General features: G+C 48.5%; 1 protein-coding gene across 1 annotated transcript in view; it reads left to right on the top strand.

The window, feature by feature from the left end:
- Window positions 1-2645: 2645 nt before the first annotated feature.
- Window positions 2646-27657, top strand: part of LOC119442396 (uncharacterized) — a 142699-nt gene continuing 117687 nt past the window's right edge. Inside the window, 1 exon segment of the mRNA XM_049662112.1 lies at window positions 2646-3019. The gene's annotated coding sequence lies outside the window, so the exon portion shown is untranslated.

Here is a 27657-nt window from a genome sequence, read left to right as displayed (position 1 = left end):
AATTTAATTCGAGTGGCAACTCTTCGGAGCCGGTCACGCTCGCACCGCAGTCTCTTGCGCAGTGCGGCCTGCCAGAAAATGCGCTGGTTGACGTCAGTAACAGATAAGTCGGCAAAAAAAAAAAAAAAATAGCTAGTGGCAAGAAAGCCCGGAGCGAGACCGCGTAAGACCAGCGAGCACGTGCTGCCGTCCGCGCTGTTGTACGTGTATATATCCAGGTCGTATGGAAAGGTGAAAAGAAAAAGCTCGGGAGTGCAGGCTAGAAAGACGAAGAAAGAAAGAAAGAAAGAAAGAAAGAAAGAAAGAAAGAAAGAAAGAAAGAAAGAAAGAAAGAAAGAAAGAAAGAAAGAAAGGTAATTAACCTAGCATGTTACCGCAAGCGCGATCGATACTGAACAAAGCGGCACAGAAAAGAAGAAGAAAAAAACATATAGAGGGGACCAGAACAAAGAGGCAAAAAGGAGCAAGCGCTTTGTCCTTGCAGCAAGCCGGGCGGATCGGGTTGCACTTTATGTACCAATCCGAGATGCTGTGAGTGGCTGCATGAAAGCGAAAGAAAAAAAAACTTTTTTTTTGCGTACGCAGTAAAAACAGACAGTGGCGCAGCAGATTTGCATAAGTTGAAAGAAGAGCGCGGCGAAAAAAAAAACTCGAATGAATATAACAGTATGCTAATAACTTGGACAGTGAACTAGAATCGCGAGACAGAGGAGCCTGCAGGTCTGCAAAAGAAAATCGACATTATATATATATATATATATATATATATATATATATATATATATATATAAAGTTTGAACGGTTGCAGAAGGCAAGGCTTGAAAGAGAAAATAGATTAAGAGAAAAAGTGCAGGGGCGAGATGGTTATATACATGGTTAAAGACCGTTAGGTGCATGTAGAGCCGTAAACGTGAATTAAATTCCTTTTGTTTTAGAATATGGCTGTGAATAGGTGGTAAACTTGCGTTGTATGCGCAAATTACTGTTTTCTTACTTACTGTAAGGAATTACCTGAATTACCCTACTGTTTCTGTAAGTGTCATTTGAAACGTTTCAACAAAATCTCGCTTTAATAAGATACCGCGCCCACACAGTCGAAACTGCGATAAAAGCATTTCGCATGGTGAACGCCATCAAAAACTTTTTTTCATATTCAAATTTATTCAAGGAGTATGAAATACACATAGATGAATATACAGAAGGAGAACCCAAGGTAATTCACCGTGGGCGGGACCTCCGAAATAATCTTGTATGCACTCACTATTTGATGTAGTACTCAAACAAAACAATAATTGTGTATGAAACTCCCGCGATGAACTAAGCAAGTGAAGCCCGTACGCAGCAGTCGGAACACGGACTGCGAAATTGGAATATTGCATCTGCGATTGGCGTCATCAAGCGGGTCGATATTCTTGCAAGCTAACAAACGTACAGTCGACCTTATTCATCTTCATCAGCCAGGATGTGTCCATTTTTAACGCGAACGCGTTTTATTTTCTGTGTCAGTGTAACCTAGTGCAATGATTTCTAATGGCGCAACCTGTAACTCAGTAATGTCATGCTGCTCTTTCTGAAGGCCCCGTATACCCCCCTTTCCTCTCGCTCTCTTAATACGGAAGCGTATCGACGCTGTGACCGACTTTCAAACAGGAATAGTAGTATAGGTGCGTTGGCTGGTGCACGAGCTTGCGAGCATTTCATTACTACAAAGAAAAATGAGGAAAACCTCTATTTAACAACGCAAGTTTATATGACCTACCACCAACAATTATCTTTCCTGCTGGGAGGTACGGGAATATAGAGTACGCTGGCCAATTCGAGTGAACATTTCCTTGAGTTTGCAACCGTTACAGCCAAGCAAATGTGTCCGTGAAATGCTATACGTGTTTGCACTGCCCTCGAGAGCGCCGTCGTGCGGTTCTCTCTACGGGCTCTCTAGAGCAACTCTTTTACCGTCTACGCCAGGTGACACCTGCCCACGCGCAACGCATGGGCAAACACTTCGCAGATACTGTAACGGTCGCGACAGCTGGCGACTGGTCTGGACGGGTATCATTAGTTCGGTAAAGCTATATCACACCTTCATTTCTTTATCATTATTTGTATTTTGGTTTACGGGTCAGCGGACACGCCAGTCAGAGCAGTTATCAGACCTTATTGCGACATGAAATAAATCATCAATACGCGGAGCTTAACGTCCCAAAGCAGCTCGCGGTCGAGGCTTCGACGAAGAGATGACTACGGATAATTTTGGACAACCTGGATTCTTTAAAGTAGCACGTAAATCTAAGTACACAAGCGTTTTTTGCATTCCTCCCGCATCGTAGTGAAGTCACCACTACCGGAATCGAACCCGAAACCTCGTGTTCACCAGCAGAGCGCCACATAGCCACAGAGCCACTGTCGTATACGTCAGACTGCACCGAGTGACAGGGGACAGCACCAGCGGTAACGTTTGAGTGGCCGCCGTGTGCGGTGGGGCGCAGCGCATGCGCCTTGACGTGGCGTCCGCGGCGCGGAAATAAAGCAGAGCGGTGGCGATGCGGGGGGGAGGGGGGGAGGATAGCACCCCCCTCTCGCCCGCGGCCGAACCGGATCGCGCGGCGCACGGCCGTGCCAGCCGGCCGGGCTAGTCGAACTCTACCTGTCGTGCGGGCAACGTGGACGCGTAGGAGCTGCTGCTGGCCGGGGCCGTTCGCCGTGTCGGCGAGCTTCTCTGCTCTCTCCCTCCTCTTCTTCCCCCCTTCTTGACGGATACACACTGTGTGTGCGTGCCGGTGCTTATACGACCACGCTGCTGGCCCTCCTCTGTGCTGACCACGGTGTCCGTGCGTGACCACCAGGACCCCTTGTCCTGGACTGAAGCGCACGCGGGGACAGAACTCCCCGGACGATCTCCATCGTCGTTTTGTGCGGAGAGGAACTTCCGGAAGTGTGTGCGCATCAATCTGTGATTCGGCTCCTCCGAAGAAGGATTCTAAGGGGGCTTGTCCTGAGGCTGTGTCACTGAGACGGCCAGGTAAGAAATCTCCAATGTGACTTGCATTTGTTTATTTTTCTTTATTGCATTATTCTAACCGCCCAAGTTTCGTTAACAGCACGAGTCGCTCCAGCGACTTGTTCTGGGTGACCAGGGTGCGTAGTTTAGGATACGAGCGGAGTGCCGCGCGCGTCGTCGTTAATCTTGCAATCGGCGAGAAACGTTACGGGAGGCTTCTATAAACTAGGCGTTTACATATGCATCGAATGGAACTACATAAGGTATTTCTAGCAAATCGAGTGGGCATTATAACCACGAGAACGTCACCGAGTACGAAGCGGTTTTGGTAACTCTCAGCGCAACCGCCCAGAAGTATTATGACTTGTTACGACCACGTTTTCAGTTCCCCCTGCTTAAATTTGCTCGGAAGATACATCAGCGATACGGGCGCTACATTTTCAGAGACAAAAGAGCGGCGGCACGGTCACACTTCTGCGTGTTACTTTAGAACAACATGAACGCTTTGCACAGTAACGCTTGAAGCAGGACCGATATGCAGGTAAATTAAAGATTCGTTACATTAACTGATAAGGTTTAACGATGTCGTGCTTAATGAGCATAAGCTTTTCTTATCAGCTGACTCACAGCAGACTGGCATGTCGCCGTCGTGAATGAACATGTTCATTCGTGTTAAGACATGCATCAGCGAATGGGCGTCTGCGATTGCTCCATGGCCTTGAATTCACTTTAATATGTTTACTCGTGATTTAATAAGTAAGGAAGTCAGAATGTTACTTTGCAGCCGAAGGCCAAGCTGCGTGTTATTCTGTGTAGTGGAATAGACAAGCCAAGTGGAGGTTCGCGTACAAGAACGTGCCAGAACCGGCCCTATAGCTATACGGAGCTTCGCCTTCTTAATGTATACGCGAAGACGTACTGTGAGTTGCATCAGTCAACGACAGCGCAGCTAAGGTCAGGTTCGGTGAGTGTCTCCTATCTGGTTTCATCTTTGCCCACGGCGACGCTGCAAACAGCATGCTAGAGCGCATTGCATGACGCTCACCTCCTGCGGAGTTGCGACGAAAACGCGGAGGGCGTTTTATTGCTGGCAGAGTGGTAAACAACATCTTGCAATACGTGACGAGCGAATCGGATAATTTGTCTAGAGTATCGTGTGTCGGAGTTCGTTGCAGAAATATTTGCGGTGGTCCGCGCTCTCTTAAAAAGAAACAAAAAGATATCAAATGTTCAAACACATGTGTAGCCGCCATATTGTGACGTATACGCTGAACCACGAGTGTTATTCCTTCTGTGTTCAGTTCGAGGGATCAAAACACCCCGACGCTTCTCGAGTTACTCTGAGCGAGGAGAGATAATTTTTTAGAAAGGCAGAGAGGTCGGCCTGAGCTAGCATACTCTGGCCTGTTACTCTGCACATTATTTGTGCGTAATACATTTAATAGATCTATGGGGTCAAGGCATATAGAGCGGGACGGAAGAAAGGCAACGAGGTGAACCAGCTATAACTCTGAACCTGGTTCATCGCTTACAATGAATTTGTAGGCAAACGGGCGAAAATCAAAAACGTATTGACAAGATATCGTAATTAAATTAATGTGAAGGACAATGAACCCTCTTCTCAAGGTAACTTCGAAGTCGCTGCCCTTCGGTAGAAAAAAAAAAAAAACTAGAAATTGACGCTAATGTCCGTTCCAGAGGGAAGGAGATGCACCGGACAGGTGATCCCCGTGCAAATACCCTCACAGTGTATGGCGCCGAAAGAGTCCAAACACCGTGTAATGACTGCAAAGGAGGGAGGGAGCAGTGCGGCTACACTCGTTTCTTTACACCTTTCTTTCTCTTTGTCTGCGGGTGCCCAGCAGGCGACGGGTCGGGGTGTACACGGTGGGCGCTTATCTCTCGACGAGGGGGCGAGCGAGCCGGCAACAGGTCCCCAGGAAGAAGACTCCGCTTCGGTCAGCAGCTGTTGCGGCGCAGTGAAGCCAAGCACGAGGCCGCTTCCCGTGGGAAAAACAACCAGAGCAAAAGAGCCGAGCCAAGACGGGGTCGAATCTGTGCCTCCTCCGTGTGGTCGCCGTCCGTATAGTAGCCGTGGGGGCAGCGCTGGCAAGATCGCGTTGCGTGCGAGGACCGGAAGCGCTGCTTGCTTGCTCGATCGGCCGCCGCCGCCGTGGGAAGGCGAGGCGAGAGGGTGACCGGGCGTCGCTTCCGGCGACGACCAGACACAGCTCGCCCCAGCGAAACGCGACGCGCCCCGGCGTCGTCGTCGGTGTGTACGGGGACACGCTTGGCCGGGTCGCCCGAGAGACAAAAGGGGAGGACCTCTTGGTTCGGGTTGCTGTGGGCGCACGTACGAATTCTCTGGGCCGGCGACGAAGACAACGGCGAGACAAAGGAAGGTGCGGAGCCCCGTGTCGCCTCGCGATCGCGCCGCGGCGACCCAAGAGTTTTTTTTTTTTTTTTTCTCCCACCGCTGTGCGTGAGGTTCCCGCGATGTGTTGAAGGAACGTTTTTTTTTTAAACCTGCTTGTATGTGCTACACTAAATAGCTTAGAAAGCCTAGTCCAGTTCTATAGCAAAGGCGAAGGATTACGGAAGAGAAAGAAGGCATAGTGTCAAGCCGAAGTGTTACTTGGAACGAACGCTGTACTTTCGGCCGGTGTAGAAAAGTGAACATCGCACTTAGATATGCCCTCTTAGTGCTGGGCTCGTCGCTGGTAGTAACCCTAGCTTCGAAGCATAAACTTCAAAGTTGGTTCTTTCCGCGGACCAGGACAAATGTTTTGTCGACTGAGGAGCTGTCTTTATGGCGGTTTCCTTCGTGCTACTGTCGGGCGGGTCATAATTGTCTCTTTCATGAAGCCTTAGCATAGAAAGAGGGTTCTTTCTGTCGTTTAAATATTTGGCCTTTCAATATCTACATTCGCTTTGGCCATAGCTATTTGATGCTTGCTGTACACTTCTGTGATGCAAGATCTGGTCTGATTTTGTCGATTAAGGTTCAGCACTGTGCTTATCATAGTCTACGGTTTAAGAGAGAGAAAAAGCCTTTAAACTTCACTCAGTGCCTGGTATGACAGCTGGTATGGTAACACTGGTAGTATAGCTTTTCCCGGGCGCGAACAGACCGCTGTAAGACCGAAGGTGACAGCGTTTAACGAACATCGAGACGGCTTCTGTGGCATCGGTATTCATAGCGTATGACATCCCCTCGATTTGCAGTCCCATGGTGTATATTGAGTCATGCGAGAGTTACGTGGGGAGGGGCGCATTCGCAGACAACCTGCAACGCCGAAGCTTTGTAAGGATAAAGAAACGTTCGGCAGATGACCCTAATTTGTCAGGCTGCACACGTTCGGTCAGGGTCGGGTAATTATATCGCTGAAGGGAGCGTACCAGAAAGTGGGATTGTCCTGAAGGGGCGGGACAATCAACTGAATTAAATTCATGTAGACGTAATGTGTGCGGTTCTGACGCCAGCTACCGTATGTAGAGTCAACAGCAAAACCATGTACTCAACAGCAACGTTTAAGTAGAGTTCCAAGAAGACATTTTAAAAGCAGTGAGACTGGTACAAGTGGTTAATCCGGACAAGCAGAATGATAGGTCGTAGTTGCGCGAGGAAGTCATGAAGAGCAAGGACTTCGAAAGACACGCACGCGCACGCACCACACACACACACACACACACACACACACACACACACACACACACACACACACACACACACACACACACACACACACACACACACACACACACACACACACACACACACACACACACACGTACTGAGAACACACGTCATACTGAAGATGCATCATCTAACTTATGCCGAGAGAAAGAATCTGTCAATGTCTAAGTCCACAAGGGTTGCAGTTTTTGGAGTTGGTGTTCCGTACCGTTTTCAAGAATTAGCGCATCTTATAAAGAGTGAAGAAAATAAAAAGACGAGCACGACGAAACAGGAGAAAGGGGGCGCGCTTGTCTGTTGTTGGCTATGTCTGGGTGCCTGACACAGTATCTTTTGTTAATGGCTACTAGACTAACATTATACATATACTGCATAACGTACGGCGTGCTACTTCTTGTACATTGCGAAAACAAAAGTAAACTAAACAGGACCTATATTCTATAAAAAAAAAAACATGGTATATTTTATACTAAACAGTTGCGAATGAAATCGTCTTAATATTTTTTTTTTACCGTGATCGTAACTATAGACGCTGACGGGCTGCGGTATATAGTTACCTGTATCAAAAGATAGTACGCCGTCAACTACTGTCATGCTCATTGGTCATGATCTTCTTTATAGAATAGTTAGTTTTAATAACCGCGACAGAACGCTGATTAATACAGTGATCGGAAACAAATTGTCGGAAGCACACAGCATCAACATGTGTGACTAAACTCCGTGTCGCAGAATTCCTGCTTCTCGCCGAGCACGTCCTTCGATGGAGCATAAAGGCTATAGACTTCTAGGTTCGATCGACAACGGAACTTGAAAAAAAAAGAAAAAAAGTCGCCATACGCGAAACAGGACTAATATTGAAGAACGCTGGGATAGGCCTTGGTATCGCAACCTACTTTAAGTTACACTAATAATCATGACAATGATGAGTATTTATGAGAAGAGTGCGCCTTTCTTGTCAGCACTGCTCGCACACGCTCTAGGCACTGCAGATTTTCGTCCACAAAAAGAAACGCCAACTTTAGCCTCTGCGTGCACCCTGCGCTCGGGCTGAGCACACATCCATTTAAGAGGAGGCGAAAATCCAGTGAACTTCGCAAGAGAACACAAAAGAGTGAGCAGGGCATCAACTACAACGTATACAACGAGATGCAAAAAAAAAAAAAAAAAAAAAAAAAAACGGAGCTATATACCATGTTGACGGCCTTCGCCATAGCGCCGACAACCCCAGGGGCTGATCCTAAAGGCACTAAGACCTCTTGGAAACAAGCACCTTGGGCCATAAAGTTCCGTCCGTCTCCAAGGCGGTGAGGACATACAAGACCGGCAGCAACTCAGGAGAATGGAATTCGATAAAGGCAGCGTCACAGACGGACATAAATATAGTACGCACACCAGCAATGGCGCGCTCGCGCGCGCGTTCGCTCTTCCCCTGCAAGGGCTGTACAAAATTGATAAAGAAGTCATTTGTGGGACAGAGGATACGACGCACCGTCGATCGGTAAAGCGCCGCGAAGTGTGTGTGTGTGTATGTATCGCCTTTGGTATATACGTCCTTTCTTGCACGACCGCCTCCTGTTCGTTTGATGCCAGAGAGAAAGAAAGGAGAAGAAATAAAAAAGCAAGATGGCAGGAGAAAAGGCGGCTTGATCATCTGGCGAGTTGATATCCTTGACTCGGAGCGTGTGTACAGAGCAAGGTAGCGATCTCGAAATGCAGCCGCTGCCGCGCTCGCCTCGATTGCGATCCCGCGCCGCGCGCGCTGCTTGCTTGCGCGCGGATAGAATGGCTACAATGAAAGCGTTTCAAGGACGGCGCCCGGTCGTCCATACGTGATGGAGGTCCGGATCGCACGAGGTGCTCGCTGCAGAAACATGGCATTAGAACCGACGACGTGGAGGGGAGGACGCCGCAGAAGGCGCATCAGCTCTTTCTGTTTCCTTCGTGAAGAGTGCCGTCGTGATTGTCGGTACTGTCGTTATTGCCGAGCAGGACTCTTCGAGAATGCGGTAGGGGGAAAAAAATGCGTCCGCATTTAACGCAATAACGCAAGTCTTAAATATACCGTTTAGTGAGAGTGGCATTTCGCATCACCGAGACTGACGACGTCTTGCACTTGATCGGGATGAGTGCAACGCGCACTGTTACATGTGTTTTATCAATTCGTTCGCCCTGGACGTCAGAGGCCACGGACCACGAAACGAAATGCGCAATCGCATGTCTTTAAAAGTGGCGGACCCAGAGCTGCATGGCGAACGTCACCCGCCCTGTGCATAAGAACGTTTCGCGTTCTGCATGCGCGTGCGCATCTACTGCAGACTCTAATCTGTTTTGGGGGATACGCGTAGGGCCCTCCACCGTAGAGAGCCGCTTGTGCCCATTTCTAAAACTATCTGGGAATTTCTATACGGGCACACTATAAACCTTTATATATATATATATATATATATATATATATATATATATATATATATATATAAAATCATTTTTGTAACAACCTTCCAGAACGTAGATATGGTCGCAGTTCGCAGTCATGCCATATCATGCAACTAAAACACCGACAACGATACTCGCTGATCGTCAATGCCCTTGTGAAAGGGCAAACACAGCTCTGGCAAGCTCGCACCATGTCAGTCGTTTATGAAGTGTTCAGTTCAGAGATATTACGCACAGGAATAAAAAAATCGAAGTGACCACAAATTGGAAAATATTGCGTAAACAGCATATTGGCGTTTAGAAACCAGCCTGCTGAAGGTTCAATAAAGGACGTGATTTGCTTGCTTAGGAGGAAAAGATGAAAGATATGACTATCGTTAATGAAGTACGTGTTCAACATAGCAGCGAGACATGCTGACTTTATAGAGAAACTGCAGAAGCCTCCTGGTTAGCTCCACAGTAGAATTTCCGCACATGGACACTTCAACTGCTTCAACTGCCTCAACTGTAGCCGAACCGTCCGTACTATATAGTTAATGCTCTCTGTCAGAAAAGCTGAGACGTTGCGTCGATAATAAAGTTATTACCATCCATATCGTCGCGCATTCTCTTTCCGTTTGATAGTATACCGAATGGACCTGGTTAGTTCCGCGGGCGCCATGTCACTGTTCTACCTCGATGAGCTCCTTGTCTCCAACATCGTCGTCTAAATTTTCGGCTTTATTATTGCACTGCTACTCCAGGATTGGGGTCTTAAATATATAGCGTTTCGACAATAAACGTTGCTTTCTCTCTCTTATCAGGAGACATTCGCCGTAATAACTACCGCTGATTAGTATTCTGGTGGACGGAAAGCTTCACGAAACACAGCACATCAGGCGTAGTACAGAACAAAACATTAGAAAGAAAGACTTGCGGGGGGCATTCGCTTATGGAAACAGTTTCGCGACCACACGCTTCCACTGCATATGGGCTGTATGCATGTAGGCTTCGTGAATGCATTCACCGCGACATTGCACGCAGCTTCTGGCGCCATGCTGCTTCGTATCTTGCACAATACGCGGCCTATCTCCAACAGCCATAACCGTTGGACAAATAAAGTTTATTCCTATCCTATCCTCTAGAAATAACCGAAGTAACAAATATACAATAAACTTCTTGCACGAAACTGTTCGCGCGCGTGATTTCGCTCGATCTTCCTCCACGACCTGCTGCTGCCTTCCCCCCACAATCAGACGAGCTTTCTTCGGTAGCCAGCGAAACCGGTAAGCTTACCGGGAAAGCGTCACCTTCTCTCACCCCGCGCTGTGCGCCGGCGGTCGTCTCCGCTCGCTCAAGGAAGACTATGTTCTTGACCGTGGCACGACACCTCGTTCGATTTTGTTTGCTGGTTTAAGAATCGCGGCAAGAAGCATGCCGCTCCTATACATGCTGCCAGGCAATCCAACGGCGCTTCGCTGATGAGCGTGCTACAGACAGGCATGCAAGACACCGCGATTCGCTGCTATAATAAACGGACCGAAGTTCTCGATCCTTCCCAGCGGCGCCTCAGCTAGCCGCCATCCTGTATAGCCTGCTCATCATTAAAGCTCTCCGCCACGTCGTTGACGCCCCGGGGCTCCCACATATGCACCAGAAGCGGAGGCTGTGCCCCGCAGCGCTCACGAGAGATCAGCGTGGTATAAACTTTGACGGCCCCGTGGTCGCGTACCCGTATATATATATATATATATAATGGCGGTTTTGGCGCTCGCCACTATACGGGGGAGAACGCGCGCGCGCTCCTTCCTTCATCGCCCGTGCGTTATAAGTGCGCGAGCGAACGCGTATATACCTGCTACGCGAGGCCGGCCCATCACGTCAGGACTGGTCACGACGTCCGCCTCCTTTTTTTCTCCCGGTTGTCCTGTTTGTCTTTCTTTTTTTTTTTTTTTGTATAGTGCACAACGTGTGAGTCGCTGGCGCGTTCCTCTGTATAGGCAAGCGGGCGGGCGCACACGCGCGCGGCGACCCACGTGACCCATCTTTAACGGAGCGAGAATATGGTAATGCACGCGGCGCTTGTCGACGTCGTCGTCGTCTTCCCGTCGAGTGTGGTGAGCAAAGCAGCTCTCGCTGGGCGAATCCGCGGCGCTTGCTATTCCAGACGGAAAAGTGGGCGAACCGTTTTGGGTCGCGCGCGCGCGTCCGCTGCCGCCGTATACATACAAGTGATTTCGCGCGATTTGCATATACGGTATTGACGTCACGGCGGCAGAACGGCGGCTGCAGGCACCAACGTGTCCTCTCTGTGCCGTATAGGAAATGTACGGGAGCTGGCATACGTTCTCGATGGACCTGTCCGCAGTGCAGTGTGGTCTGCATACAAGGTCTTCTTAGGAAGCTTCGTTGTTTTAGAGCGATATATAGAGTGGGCTATGCCGACAGGAAAGCGTGCTAGCGGGTTTGGCTGCCGCAAACAGGTGATAAGTTACTCTTTCGGGACAATTCATTTTTATTCAGCGCAATTCATTTTTAAGTGCTCAAATGAATTAACAGAAGATCGGTGAAGCGCTCAATGCGTTTAACAATGGTTTGTACTACTTTATCAACATAACAATTGATGGTGCGATGTATATGCCTCACATGCTTCACTCGTGGCACATATGAGACTCAGTATCTCATTTGCCACGTTTAAAACTCGAATTAAACAGGATCCCGCTAAGTGAAGCAGCAATATGGCTCGTTCTGGGGGCTCACTCGTCTCCCCTTCGTTAGCCTATATACGATATTCGTGGACGCGTGTACTCTTTGAATAAAATACGATCAGGTCATAAAGCGTGATCTTGAATCCTCAACAAAACGCATCTGCGATTTATTTGTACCGTAAAGACCGGCATCGACATGAAAATCATAGCTCAGCAACGATTCTCAAGTTTGCAAGCGACGCCGCTTTCTGTTTCATACTGAGAAATGTACGAAGATAAGGCAAAACCTCGACGAAGAAGGCGTACACAACTGCGCACCGCTCTGTAAAAAAAGAGCAGCGTGATGGTCTCACAAAGTGTCCCCCGTTTAGCCTTAGTTCCTTTTTCCCTCTTAGAAACCAGTGAGAGGAGTGCTAAACAAGAATAAGGCAAGCCCCAATGCATCCACTTTTCTATTGTCTGCGAAGCGACACAGGGAGAGAGGGAGGCAGGGTGTTAACGGAAGCCGTCGACGATAGCTATATATCCTGCAAGCGGGTCTGGCATGCTACTCCACTGCAGGTAAAAAACTGGGTGAAATATGACACCGCACACACCCTATATTAACTCGCGCTAACGACAAAGGAAGACGCGCGCACATATTCACAAAGCTATTTACAGCGTGGCCTTCGAAATGTGGCGGCTCGCGCTGTAAAACGACAGCGCGCGCCCCGACCCCGGAGGCCATGCATTCACAAGGTCTCATCGAGTCACGCGGCCCCCAAGACGACGCTATATCGTCGCTATAGGAGCGCTGTAATCGCGTTCAGTGCACAGACGCATTTTGCCCACGGGCCTTTAGTGGAGCAACGGCACAAGATGCACCGGAAACCTCGCGATCCTGAAGCGTATACAAAGCAGTACAGCGTATAAATGAAGAGAGAGAAACTGAGCGCCCGCTCTGCCTGCGGCCGTGGTTGCAAGGTGACCGACTGTGAAACAAACTCGCTGCCTTCCCCGTCCGCTTATCCTCTATAGTGTTTGGCGTCGTATGCGCTGCAAAGCAAGTGAGCTGCACTTTGTCCTTCAGGGGTTTAGTATAGACAAGCGTTTTTACAAGCTCTATAAAATGCTCTCTTGCTCTGGAGCGTCTGTTGTGGTAGGCTTAAAGATCATATTGCTGAGGCAAGAGCTCCGCTGTACCATCCACATGCTGCGTGGCTTAAGAAACCCCACATCTGCTTCCAGATGTGTGGTACCATGGAAGCTGCGCTCGGCGTCGGAGTCCCACGAAACTGGTGCCTGTGCGGCCCATGGCTCGCGCATGAGTAAGGGCTTTGTGCGGACAAGGGTTCCGGTTTGAAAAACGAAGCTGTGGTTCCTCACGCGCATTTCCAGTGGTTGTATTTTGTAAACTTGGGTCACAGCATCGCATGCTGATCTGACGTGAGGCTACGTGGCAGTAAGTCGAAACTAGGGCTTCGCAAATTCATAGAAGCCCGTGGGCAATTCTTGGCTTTGCAATCCCATGCATGTTTTTCCCTATTTATACTGTAGGATTGAATAAAGAAAAAAATATGTTCGCCATCCCGCCCTGCGAACGTGAATGTCCAGCGAAGCTGTATCAAACACCGCATATGGTCGAGCATTGTATTCACGCTGTTCTTCTGGTGTCTTTAATTTTCGTGGTCTGCCCATCATGACGCGTCACTAAGTATATATATATATATATATATATATATATATATATATATATATATATATATATATATATATATATATATATATATGTGTGTGTGTGTGTGTGTGTGTGTGTGTGTGTGTGTGTGTGTGTGTGTGTGTGTGTGTGTGTGTGTGTTATAAGTGCAACCATATTATAAATTATTTTTACGTATATGTGCTGCGGGACAAAGACGATCGGGTGCAGCGTTTCCTTAAATGTAACTTTGCCCAATTCAATGCGGCGTCTCTGGCGTAAAGGTAACTTGCGACATGTTCGTTACGCGTATAGTATAAACTGTTCACGAGAGTCGTACGCTTACAATTCTGCTCTTGTTCTCTACAGTCAGTTTGTTCTTTCTTACAACATGCAAATAAATACTTTACCCCGCTTCGTGCTTTAATTGCCTGCCTTCTTTATGACATAAATTTAAATGAGACGGCTTCTTTCACAAATTACTCTTCCTCTCGACGCAAACAAAGCAACGAACAAACAAATAAGAGAACTCGTAATTTAAACCATTGATAAAAACTTTAAACTGAGTCCGAACGCATGCGAAGTTCAAGGAAGGCACCAGATACGCCATAAGAACATGCACTGACCTGCACAGCTCCTCTAACAAGCGAAAGTACTCAAATGATCACGTTCATTATTTCGAAGTTATCCATCCGTTTCAAACAACTAGCCATTGTTTGGCCAAGCCACATAGTGACGCCATAGCACATTGGGTCAACAACGACGTCCTTTCATGAAGTGTTGGCTGCGTGCAGAACCATCCACATTTATTTATCTCTAACCATCCATCCACGTTTATCTCTAACGCTTCCCGGGCAGCGTGCTTTTGATGGAAGAGGTGACGGCAGGTATGATATGTACGGAATCAGACGAAAATAGCTCGTGAATAGCGAAAAGAAATAATAATAATAATAATAATAATAATAATAATATATATATATTATTATTATTATTATTATTATTATTATTATTATTATTATTATTATTATTATTATTATTATTATTATTATTATTATTATTATTATTATTATTATTATTATTAAGCCGAATTACAGGCTTCAGCATTAAGGAACAATAGCCATTGACCCCTAACGGAACAGCATTAAGGAACAGTGACCCCTAACACGTGGTGTCGCCCGGCCGCGGTGCTTGTGTGTTCGGCGCGCTTGACCTCCCGACCCGTGCGTTGCCAAACGGCAATCAACCCGCAGGCCGAGTCAATCCCAGTTGGTCGGGCCGTTGCGAATTTACGGCGGTCCTCGCTGGTCAACCGGACACACGTGTCGTGGCCTGAGACGAGACGTATGTGCGCCGCGAGGCGCAGTGGACCGTGAGCCTCGCCGTAAACAGATTTCGGGCGTCCCACTTGGCGACCGACCGCATGACACGGCGCCGCATGCCGTCGTGCGAACAGCGTTCGTACGTACGCGCACACACGCTTCGCGCTCCACCGGGCTTACGCTAGCCGATAAAACGGCACGTCAGGGGAGAAATACGAGAGCGCACACGGCGCCGGCCGCTTCCGGGTTACACGTTCTGCGCGCACGGCGGGCTTTATGCAGTCGCCCCCGCGACCTACATCGGCACATCAAGCGATGGCGTGCGAGAGAGACACGCTAATAGGGACACACGGACACGCGCGCGAGAAAAGAAGGAAAAAAAAAAGGAGAGCACCCAGTCGGTTCGGCGGGGCTTATACGAGTGGGCCGGTGAAACGGTTTTTTTTTTTTTTTTTTTTTTCCGCGAATAGAGATGAAAAAAATACGGATCTCTTGAATACCAGTATTTGGAGTGCTTTTGTGTGGAACTGAAATTACTCGGCGCTGCCGTCGGAACTGTTTTGTTGGTTTGGTTGATTGGAATTGGTTCGCGATCTTCAGAATCGATCTCTCTCGCCCAGAAGCGTCGCTATAGTATAGACGGAAACACGAAAAATTGCGTGTGGCCTCGATTGTGCCCGTCTATACAAAGAAACCGGCAAACTGGCGGTGCAATGCACACCGAGGATATGCTTGCGAACGTCGTTGCCGCCAAAGAAAAAAAAGAAAACGTTCTATCAAGATGACTGCGGCTAGTTATATCAAAGAGCTTTGTAGCGGGAGCAAATGCATAGAAGGATCAAACTTCTAGGATATGAATGAGAAAGGGATGAAGTCACAACCTACCGCGAAGTTTTGTCACTCGCAGTGATCTTGTTGGTAGCGGAAAATGAGTTGAGAACCTCGCGAGATTCCTCGATCGGGAACACTTAATTTTTGAAAAAGAAATAAGAGACGAAGTTGATGTAACGCAAGTGGCGAAGCTAACCTGTCCCCAGCTTATAAGCGATAATGCGCACGAGAACAAAGTAATTTTCAATGCAAAAGTAAATAATAATAATAATAATAATAATAATAATAATAATAATAATAATAATAATAATAATAATAATAATAATAATAATAATAATAATAAAAGCATAAAAATAAATAAAGTCATGCATGCACAACGCGCAGCAGCGCTCGAGCCGTGTATGCCGTGCCAGCGCAAATATATTTATGGCCCACGCTGAATTTTCGGTCTGGTATTAACGAAGCCGTGGAGCCATAGCAGCGAGCAGATTGTGGGCTTGGAAGTGTTTAGCCAAAAATCTGCTGAAATGTTTGTCGTACTTGTTGTTCGGCGCATGTTTGGGGAAGACACACAGCAACAACAACACGGAGGTTACGTCGCAAATAATACCACACAGTAATACGTCGCAAATAACTCCACACAGTCGCACATTAACCGCAATTATGAGAATATTTCTCATATTTCCGAAATTAAAAAAAAATTTGAAACTGGTTCACCAGGTGCCGCTAATGGCGTATACACCACCCAGCGGCGGTTCCGGCGTCACGCGCTGCGACTGCAATACGGTAGTACTTTCACGCTCAACTAAAGCTTTCGATTATGGCTTTCTATTTCTGGACGTTATACCCGTTTTACCAGGACACAGAATCGAGGACAGCGTACAGGCGGAATCTGCAAACAGCACCAGCGAAGACTTTACATTCAAAAGCAGTACACACAAGCTTTGCGACGGAAACAACTTAATTGGCATGATGGAAACCACGGCAACTATAGCTGCCACGTCGTGGTCGTTTATATACGCATATCCTTCCGAAGCCGTGACTTAAATACTTACCCTGTGCTGAAGAAACACGTAAAGACGGCGGGAAACGCTACGGAAGCTTGCGCGGATTGCACTGCTGTTGTCTATGAAAAGAAAGAGAAAAAAAAAAAAACGAACAGGGGAAAGCGAATAACAGCCGCAAGCCTCGCAGGCGCCGCCTTGCGTAACGCAATTGATTTAGCGTCAAACGTGAGGGCGGGCGCCGTCGACGCCGAATAACGATTCCGCGCGCCAGGCGCCGATTGACAGCGCCTCGGAGTGGTCCCGTGCAGGCCTTCAGAAAGCGCGTAATTGCGGCCTGTGCGTATTTATGGCAGTCACGACACGCTCTTTGACGCAGGCTGTGCAGCGCTGTGTGTTCTTTTCTCCTTATTCGTCTTGGGAATCGGGGCGACGGTTACCGCAGCCGGAAACAGCCGAGGCGTTACTTCGTTTTATCAAATCGCTTTGTTACTCACGACTAAGTGCCGAGTTCAACGCACCAGCGGCTGCCTTGACTGGGCGCGCCTTCGGACCGTTTTAGATTTGATCGCTGCAGTCTACCGTCACGCTGAAAATGTGGGGCCGCCTACGTTTCTTTCTCACTGCTGGTGCGCGCAGTAGTGCTATATAGCTTGCTACTCTCTCGCGCAGAAACAGCCATTTTCACATTGCTTACGTTCTCACGGCAAGTGGCAGTAAAACGACAAACTTTGTGTCGTTGTCGTTTATTACGATGGTATACAGAAAGCACCCGACAGTATTAACGGTGGCAGTGTGGGAAGTTTGGCTACTGAAGAGCCCGCTATACCGAAATAGTCACAAAAACAAACGAACAAAAACGCTAAACGAGAGAACATTGAAAATGGAAAATACAGAAATAATCAAAAGCCTTCACTGTCACTCAGAGTGAAACATACACGTAAACTATACAAGCATACTAAGAACTTGACATGAAGTTGCGAATATATGTAAACCATACGTAACGCATAGTCAGCGAGTGAACTGTGACAAGCATGGGCGTACTCTCCGCTCATGTTGAAATAATTCAGTTCACAGAAACGCGCACACACACACACACACTTTACTGAGCAATCGACGAATCTAGGTACACCCTGCATGCCGGAGCAAATAGTCAGAGAGACAGAGTTCAACCACGGAATTTGGCCGTTAGCCATGTCGTGCTGTTGAATACAGCGGCCCTTGTCAGATCACCGGAGCTAAGCAGCGTCAGTCAGGGTCGGTGCTTGGGAGGGAGACCGCAAGCAGTGATTTCTATGATGCGGAATAGTACGGCTGTCCGCCTTGACCTAGAAAGTTAGGGTGCTCACGATAGGGTATTTCCCCCTCCTAACCTTAGCAGACACTCCGCTCCCAACCTCTCGAAGCCTCGTTTGTTGATCTCTCCTTATCGCGTTGTTAGCAGGTCTTATCAATATACTTGCTGTCTATAGATTGACTGCGTGTACTTAAGACCCTATACGGGGAATGAAGTCACAAATATTTTCGTTTGTGAGTACCGTATATCATTGTCGGGCAGCCCCGTTCGCCAAGAATATGTCGAACACCACGATCGGCTGGCATATTTGCTCTTATATACGGACAGTTCTGGCGTGAGAGATTTTCTGTGAATACAGGCCCACATTACGAGCCAAGGTGGGAAGGAGACACGGTGTTGCCTCGTTAAAGAACTTCGAATTTTTATGCGGTATGAACATGTCACAGTGAAGTTCACCAGGTAAGCTTCGCGGGAATTTCGTACGTCGTGAGCATCTCGGTGATCCGTGCGTATTAGAATTCTGGCGCAGATGTGCGAGACTGTTCTGTGAGTTTAACGAAAGGGCAGTGAGCGCTATTAGACAACGGCAGAACCGTGTTTGAGGACGCGGGCTCATTCCTGCAACTTTGGGGGCCACGCTGAACCTTTCAATCAATGTTCAAGTGCGCGTGTATATAAGCGGAGAGACGATGGGATTTACCCTCTCTCCTTTGAAGGAATGCTCAAGCGCATGTGCACAGGTTCAGTGTGGGTGGCCTCTCGCCCTCCGTTTTATTTTATTCTTTTATTTTTATTTTCTTCGAGCGACCTGACAAACGCGGCATAGTGCAAACACTTGAGGTGAATGGAGAGCCTCTTCGCTGCTTTCCTCTTCTCTAAGAGCGGCGCGTGTGCCTTATTTACCCGCGTATTAGCTCGTGCCTTCTTATCAAAATTAAGAGCGGAAACGCGCGAGGTCGACCCCTGTCGTCGTTAGACCTATTAGTGAGACACGTTTTTCGTGCAACAACATTTCCTCTTCTTGCTTCGAAAACTAACCTTATAAACACTAGACATGACATGTTTATGTCAGAAAAGTTGCAGTTACCGCATATCCAACGAACAGGGGCTGGCGATATAATCGCATTCAACCCTTCCCGCGGTGGCACTCGTGCTGAACGTTCGGTATACGCTTTCTGTGTTCAAAACTAGGGAGTTGAGCCTATATTTCTGGCCATGTTATACGCGATAAAGTACGGTACGACGCGTTCTCTTCTTGCTCTCAAGCGCGAAAGAAGCGCTGCCTCTGCTGCATCCCGCGCTCGCCTCTCGAGTGAAAAGACTTGATGAGCGCGTACACATTCGGGCATAGCGCAGGCTGAGGCTAGCTCTCTGACGGCGTCTCGGTGTCTTTGGAGAAGAATGAAACAAGGAAATAAAATAACGGGACAGCTCCGGAGAATAAATGCCAGCTCACGAGGCTATTCAGCTGTCACGCTGGCCAGGTATTCGACTCAAAAAAAAAAAAAAAAACCTGCCCGGTGCGGGGGCGCAAAAGAGAAACGTGCCAAGTGTGCGCTGCGCGGCTGGACCGCGGAGTCCCAAGTCGACGCGGTGCGTCAATCACGAGTTATGTGCGGCTCGCGCATTCCCGCGTAAGGAATGGAGGCCACATACACACACACACACCGATGCTTACTTCACGGCGCAGCGTCGATATCGCGCGCTGCAAGCACTGCTTGGCGGCGTAATCGGCGCTTTCAGACTCGGGCGAAGGTATACCTTTCCTTGTGTCGCACGCGGCCTGAGGCCTGACTCCACTAGCTCCGTCGGGCCGACTGCTCGGCCTGCCGTCGTCATCAATGGACAGCGTACATATCTACAAAGTTGGCAACGAATCGTTCACTCGTCGAGGGGGGCGCGTGATGAAGACTCCGATCGCATCGCGGGGTGCGGCGGCTCCAGCTTTCTCCGCGTCTGCACTGCTCCTGCGTGAGACGATCGGTGGACTCACGCAAGTGTGTATATATAGTACGAGGAATGCTAGCCCCGTGAACCGTACGGGTATACGTACACATGCGGATTCCCTTATGGCAGTGGAGATGATGTGTACTCGACGAGGAACACAAAGGCTTAACGCAAACGTCTGTTCGAGCGGGGTTTCGTGTCGACTTGTCCTACATGAACCACATGCATTCACGCTCTGAGACCGTAAGATAGAAATTAAGCAAGAGCACGACGACCCCGAATACACGAAACAACATTGCTATAAGGCGTGTGGAGCACAGTGTCCGTATGACGTGATGAGGAGTGCAAAAGTTTGAACGACAATGTTATACAATAAAACAAATGCACTTTGTGCAATATCTTTAGTTATGCGGGTTAGAGGGATGGAACACAGCGCGCTATACTGTAGCACCGCGAAGTGCCTGAAGTTTAACGTTCGCAAGACGCAGTTCCGAGCCTAAATATTTGGTGGTGTTTCAAGGAAGACCGAACACCGCTATAGCTAATCGCAGAGGCTGCTTGTGACACTGACTCACGTTCCTCTTGCGACGCAGCGCACGCAATATATGCATTGGTATCTTCAGGTGCGGTAAGTGCAAGAATATCTCTTGTATACTGCAAAGCACACACAAAAATAAAAAAGTAGGAGCGCAGTTTATACGGCGTTTTCCTCTTGGCGCACACCTCACACAGCAATTTCCAAACTCCACACTGCACGGTAGATTCACGGCCATCACGTCCTGCTGTCGGCAATGTGCACAGCCCCCCTGGCAATGTCAGCATCTGAAGAAAACGAGAGAAGGAGGAGGGGGGGGGGGGGAGGGAGGGCATGGTTATCGGATGTCCCGAGACCGTTCTTAATCCTTCCATCTCGCGGTATAGACGACCACACAGTCTGGGTTTTTTTACGGCGCGAGCGTGCCGTACCGTGCGCCGCGATTACGCGCGACCGCCGCGGCGGCACCGGGAACGTGGCATGCACGCCGCGGGGCGGAAAAGAACAAAACGACGAAGACGACGCTGTTGTCGAGCGGCGGCAGCGGCGTTGCATTCGGGCGAGTGCGCGGTATCGAGTCCCCTGTGCGAGTGCGTATCACTGCCGATGCCAACCTGTTTGGGTCGCGGCCGACCGAGAACATGCAGCAGCAGCAGCAGTCTTGAACTGGCCCGGCCGGATCGAGCCGACTCTTCTTTTTTTCAACCAGTACGCGCGCGGCTGCGGCGGCCTTGAAGGGAAGATCCTGCGGGCTCGCCGCCGGAGCCAGCAGCGTTCCTGAGTCGCTTTCCTGCTTCGAGGCGTCTGTAAGATCAACCACATATAGGCTCCACAGAGCAGGGGTCTCAGACACGTGACCTTTGTTCTAACATACAAAATTTTGTGTAATGCACGAGTGGTCCTCTCGAGCATACGGCAGCGCGGTCGTATACCTATGCTGCCCAAACCTTACACCGTTTGCGCCCAACCTCCGGAGACACCACACTTCGGCTCGTGTGTGACTGCGCGTATTGTACGCGGTCCGACACTTGTTATAGAGTATCCTGAAATAGGAACTATAGGCAGTCAGGCGCTGCAAAAGTTCACCCACCGTGGGAATGACGGGCAACGCTCTTATCGTCGATAATTTGGCAGAGGAAGTCCACTTGAGGATTTTCGGAGGTCCTATATGTTCAGATTTATCAGGGAGTTAGCTGAGCCATTCGCAAGCGCGCACGCACGTACTGACAGAAATCCAAACAAGACGCAGGTTCAGAGCAACATGGAGACTTGAATCGCTCAACAACCCTTGTCGAACGAGGAACGCCTCAGACTGCTACCAACGTTTCGTCAAGGTGATAAGATGACCCTGCGGAAAACAAGTCGCCTATTCGAAACGTGTGCTCCTGCCTGAGACATCCCTTGTTCGACCATCGTTTAACATAAGGAAGAGAGAGAGTGTGTCAGCCTGTGTGTATGCGTTGGGACGTTGACCTTCGTGAAGAGTACGTCAATGTTTTCCTTCGGCCCTATAGTGCCTCAAATCAAGCCATGGAGTGACGGCAACTACAGCATGCCGCAAGGCATCATGACCACTCTGGACGTATAGTAGCTAACTTACAGCAGACAATCTTTTCTAGCCCTGCGGAAGTGTCATATTGGGTGCTTCTGCAAGCAGTGTAAAGTCACAATTCCGTATATAGTATACACTGGTACTTGGAATCAATGACGTGCGCTTGGTCGCGGCTGTTTACACCAGTCGTCTCGCGTTGCTGCAACACGAAGCACGGCGCTGCGGCCACCGCGTCGTTGGCAGCGGTGATGGTCCGGCGAGCGGAGACGTTACTTCCGTGCCAGCTGGGGAAGTTGGCGAGAGCCAGCACAGTGCACACACGCGATCGGGCACGCCGACCGACGGACCGGTTCCAGACCGGCTGGGCATTCGGGAGGCTCGCACTCTTGTTTTCTTTACGCGGACCGAGTGGAATATACGTTCTTCGCGGGGAACGAGTAATGTAAAGATTCGATTCCGATTCTGTCCTAATCCGGTTGTCTTCCCCACTGGCTCGCGCGTTGCCGTCGTGCCGCCGTGCATGTAGCTGGGTGTGGCCTTTCGGCGCGAAGGATGAAAGAAAGAGGTAAAATAGAATTTATAAAATCGTTACATTATAGTGGTGAAATACAGTTTGAAAAACGAGTTCGCGAAAGCAATATGTTTCGAAGGGATGGAACTGGAGCAAAATAGGAGTCAAACTGATGCTTGAATTTGTTTTGCTTACATCAAACTGCTTCGAATGCTCCCTTTAGCGATGTTTGAATTGTAAATGAATGGAGAAGGGCGGTGATGATGGGTCAGGTATTCGTGCCTTTTTATCAACCTTTGCGCGTTCAAATCCAAGCGAAAAAAAAAGTGATATGTAAAGCTTGAATTAACAGTTTTCGAAACACCGCATTATGCATGCAGTATAGTGCAAAAACAACAAAGTGTGGCGAACAGAAGCCAGTACAGGGGTCCGAGGTTGCTCTTTTATAGTACAGTACCGCAATATCCTATCTGCAGGAAGGCCTTTGAGGTCTTGCTCTTCCATGCGTATACAATTTCTCATAAGCCTTCTTTCGGGATTACTATGCTTGACAGAGCTTCTCCATTACGCTTATCATGTAATGAATGGGCTTACCAATGACATCTATTCGAACGTTCTCCTAACCCAGCCTATAACGTCCGTGCTTTTGCTACCGCAGCAAACATGAAGGGTGAATAAGCGAGTGCTCTAAAGACCTCCGACCGGATTAAACAAGTGAACGCCTCATCCAAATCTCACCGCTCTCTTAGTCCTCAAGCGCGGATACCACGGGTGTTGCTATTCACTGACGCAAGATGTGTACACCGGACCACTTTTCGCTTCGGCGCGCGACGTGAACCTGTCCCGCGAGGAACGAGAAAATATCTTCGCCCGCGACACTCGGCATGTCTGGTCGTCACGCGCGTCTATATACAGCCACCCGATCCGGAAGAAGGAGCGCTGAGCGCGTAGCAGCCGCTGGTGTAATAAAACACGCGTCGCGACATCCCGCAACGACTCCGCGACATCGTTAAAGATCTGAGCACCCTTCGCCCCACCGCGCACCGATTCCCTTTATATACACCGGGGACGTTCGCGAGCGCTCAGTCATTTTTCTTTCTTTTTCCTTCCTCCCTTTTAATTTAAATCGCGCGTATCGAAGGCTTCAGTGCACAAAAACGCACGCACGCACGCTAAAGTGAAAATTGACGACTCGTTGCCGGTTGCTTCTATGCTGCCTTTCAATGTCCGGTGCTTATACGTATATATACGTAAGACCATTAGAAAACTCTCGTTGCCCGGACAAGATCTTACGGCGCGATAGCCCCCTGCGGCCTCCGAAGAGTAATGGCCGGCGTTGGGCTTGAGACCGCGCCGCTTGCTGGCTTCAAGTGCAAGCGCACGGGCACAGACGGTCGCTTCGCGCGTGCGAAGGACGCCGCCTCGGCATCGGATTGCCAGCGCACACAGACCCGCCGAACACACACGCTCAAGTCTTACTGCTGAAAAAAAAAAATAACATGGAAAAGAACGAGGCAATTCGCGGAGAAAAATTGTTGCGTCTTGCGCGCTTCGAGCCACTCCTTCTTAGTGTCGCGTTCGTGCAAATCTCGCGGAAGAAGGAAGTGAAAGCGCGTAGAAGTCAACCGGGGTAAAAGGGAGATCTAGAACTCTGAAAAAGCTATCGCATTACCTTCTGACATCATTAAGGGTGTGCCGGGCTGTCGAAATTCCGGTCACGTGTCTGATACACGTGTAGCAACATTGAGCCAGTCACCCGAGCCGAGTAACCTTAAGCGCGGATATGTTTTTTCACGTCTGATTCGGGGTGTTGTATAGAACACGCCGGAGAAAGTGCGAGGGAACGCGCACGTCGGGGGGCCAAGTTCACGGAGCTTTTCGGTTGTAAGTGATGTTTGTCATTGGTCCACCGCCTTCACTGATATAGTGTCGAACAGCGCTATTGGCTGGAACCTGCTCTTACGAACGGTTAGAGTATAGCGTAAGAACTCTCTTGTGAATATATGGGACCTGGGATCCGTTTTCACAGAAAGCTCTTACGCTAGGATTGTTATAGTGAAAGCGAATTTTAACCAATCCTCGTGCTGGACATATTATCAAAGATCACTTGCGAACGAGAAGCTTCGTTAATACCGCCCCTAATTCCTAATAAAGTCGTCGCGAATGCGGCAGTGGAGATAGAAACTGTAGTTCGGACTATCGACTGTACATGCCTAACACACACGCGCACAAACACGCACATAAACGCACCGGTGTACAGACAACACGAAAGAAATTCTGCCAAATTCACTTTCCACCAACAATGCTGCTGCTAGCGTGCAGTTATCTATAGCTATTAGAAGAAGAGCGCAAATTAACACATACACAGATGAAGGAGTCTCCTTCCTCAAAATTTACGAAAGAGGAGGTAAGATTACATACGTTGATTATTTACTTGTCATTTACATGAAACAAAATTTTATTTTATTTTCTTTGACAAGCTTTTCTAACGCATATTTTGCGCATGTCACATGTGATGCATGGCTAGTCTTCCATGGTGGGTACGTGCCACTTGAGTTGTGGACACTAACAATAACTGTAGCACACTCCTTTTTAAGGATTGCACTAAGCACTAGGTGGCAGTCAATGCGATAGAGGGAGAGTAAGATGAAGAAACTGGTCACGTGGCATTGCTACAAGCCCCGAGATTCACTAAGTACGCAAAGTATACATTCCGTGAAATGCGTATAGTAAAAGTAACTGCAAGAACTCATGTCGTTATCGTCATGCTCGCGTCACGTATGTCAATAATATATGTTCCTGGCAACGCAATTCGGTACATTCACGATGTTGCAACTCTGTGGCGTCATTCGCTTTGAAAGTTGTTCTGTTCACATGCTAAGCCGAGCAAATAATCGGGGACCCAGTAGAAAAAAAGAAATCGACTCGGTCCAGACAGCGGCTCGAGAAAAGATCAAGTGAGAGGTCGCGACTTGCGAGTCCTCGCAATTCGAGGGGACCAACCAGCTCTTTTGATCGATCTGACGCAGCAAACAGAGCCGTCCAGTCGATCTCTGCCTTCTTCAAAGTTGGTCTTCGATCGAAACGAATACGCCCCATCGAAGTAACGAGAGATGTCCCGATACTCGAGTCCGTGTCGCGAACCCTGGAACCCTAGCAACGAGTGCACCTTTCGAAAAGCGCGGATTGTTTGAGCTCGTTTATATTTAGAACGCCACATAGGAAAAAAATAAGCACTCGCGCCTCGCGCGCCGGCAAAATCGAACCGCGCCAGTCAGACGCCGCGCTCGAAAGCCTTATTTCCTGGCGTATACGTTCGCTGACGCTCGCACCAACCACCCGGACGTTCAACCGCAGCGCCCAAGAGGGAGAGAGCGGGCCGAGGCATCGATCAAACCGCGATCACTCGGGCCTGCCTCGCTGAATGCAGCGCGACAGCGGCCGATCATCTTCACTCGCTCCACAGCCGTGGCCTCTCGAGATGGAACGCGCGCGACCTACGAAAGGTCGTTCTCCTTGTACTCCCGTTCGAGTACACGTGCGCGATCTCCCTAAATCCGTGCAGTCCTGCGAGAACTGACACTGGCGAAGCCGGAACTCAAAGGCTCGAGAAGCCACTACATACATATAGCCATATAGCCTATATACATATAGCCCCATGAACCGAAATTAAATGCGAATAGCAGCTTTCGCCCGGCTTTAGGCGGGAGTGTGATGCCATCGCTGTGTATAGCCGGTCGTCAAAATTGACACTGCGTGACACCGCAAACATCAAACATGTCACCGCAAAACCACATAGGTTTTGGGAACAAACGCCTGTCGACATTTTATATGCGAGCGAAAACAAATTTTGCAGCGTCACGTGTTAAGCAGTTCATTCCAAGTCATGTTTGTTCACGCGCCTGGCGCAACCAAAAAAATTCAAGCAGTTCGAGATGTTTGGAGTTATTAAAGTTGGTCCAAACAAGATATGGAGGCGAGCATTGCATTAGTTTGAGGTAAGCATTAATGTTTGATGGTTAAATTCTATAAGTCACTAGTAGTTGCTGAAGATAGTGAAAAGAGCCGTTCGAAGCGCCCCGGAACACTTCTCAAGATTTGTAAACAATTGCTGCAGGAAACTGCCTGAGCTATGGAAGCATCAATATTTGCAGAGAGTAGTCTTTCTAGATTATCTACGTTGTTTTAAAGCGTCGCCGAAAGAAATTTAGGAAATGTTTCAGTAGACCGAGATATCACCCAGAGCCCATTGCTACACGACCTGTGTAGCAATCCATGACATGACGGTGTTTTAGTGGCCTGAAAAGTAGTGTTTATAGTCGCGTGAAGGGTGTGTAAGTTTAATGTATAACACAGAGTTTTGCTTGCCGTGGGATTCTTATATACCAAAGGACGCTTTGCATATACCAAACATGTATACGAGATTTTGTATGTGTACTAATTGTGCCTCGACGAAGTCGCAACTTGCTGTACATTCGGAATGTATACATCAGCCCAGCGCGCATTCAAAATGACAGCAGGCATCAACAAAAACTAAAGTGCGTTATACGCGTATGCGTAGCTGCATTGTTTTGTCGCCAGAAGAGAAGGCACAGAGGAATAACCATTAACATTCTACAAAGTTTTGGAGCTATTAGTAATGATTTAATTATGCTAACGTAACGAGTCTGTAGACAAGCGTAGGAGAAGGGTGAGAAATTCGGCACGATACCATGTGTGGTTGCATGTTCTATCACTCTCATCGTGAGGGCACTTACAGCGTGAACATTTCCCAACCGGAACGACCTCTGGTTAACCTCCCTGCCTTTCTATGCATTCTTTCTCTCTCTCTCACACTCCTACACGCTTGCTGTAGTTAGAAGTTACATGCAATCCTCATTTCGGTTCATCAAGACTCAAAAAACTAAACATCAAGACCACTGCGCTGCGTCTTCTAATTCGGACCTACGGACGCCATGCGTACTATATACGTACTCGCAAGTGTGCTAGAATATATGTGCGCAACACTTTCGCAAGAAACTGTACATGTAAATCACTGCGTGCGGACTTCTCTTTCAATTTGTGCTCTGTTCAAACTGCGCGCCTCCATGCGACTTCGCTAGGTCTGTATAAACCAGGACGGCCCGAACTCCAGTGTTGTAATCTGTTGCACTTTAATTAAGTGTTATGTG

Source organism: Dermacentor silvarum, chromosome 2 (genome assembly GCF_013339745.2).
Source record: "Dermacentor silvarum isolate Dsil-2018 chromosome 2, BIME_Dsil_1.4, whole genome shotgun sequence".
Classification (NCBI taxonomy): domain Eukaryota; kingdom Metazoa; phylum Arthropoda; class Arachnida; order Ixodida; family Ixodidae; genus Dermacentor; species Dermacentor silvarum.
Note: the sequence above shows the minus strand (reverse complement) of the source record. Positions and strands in the feature narration are given on the sequence as shown.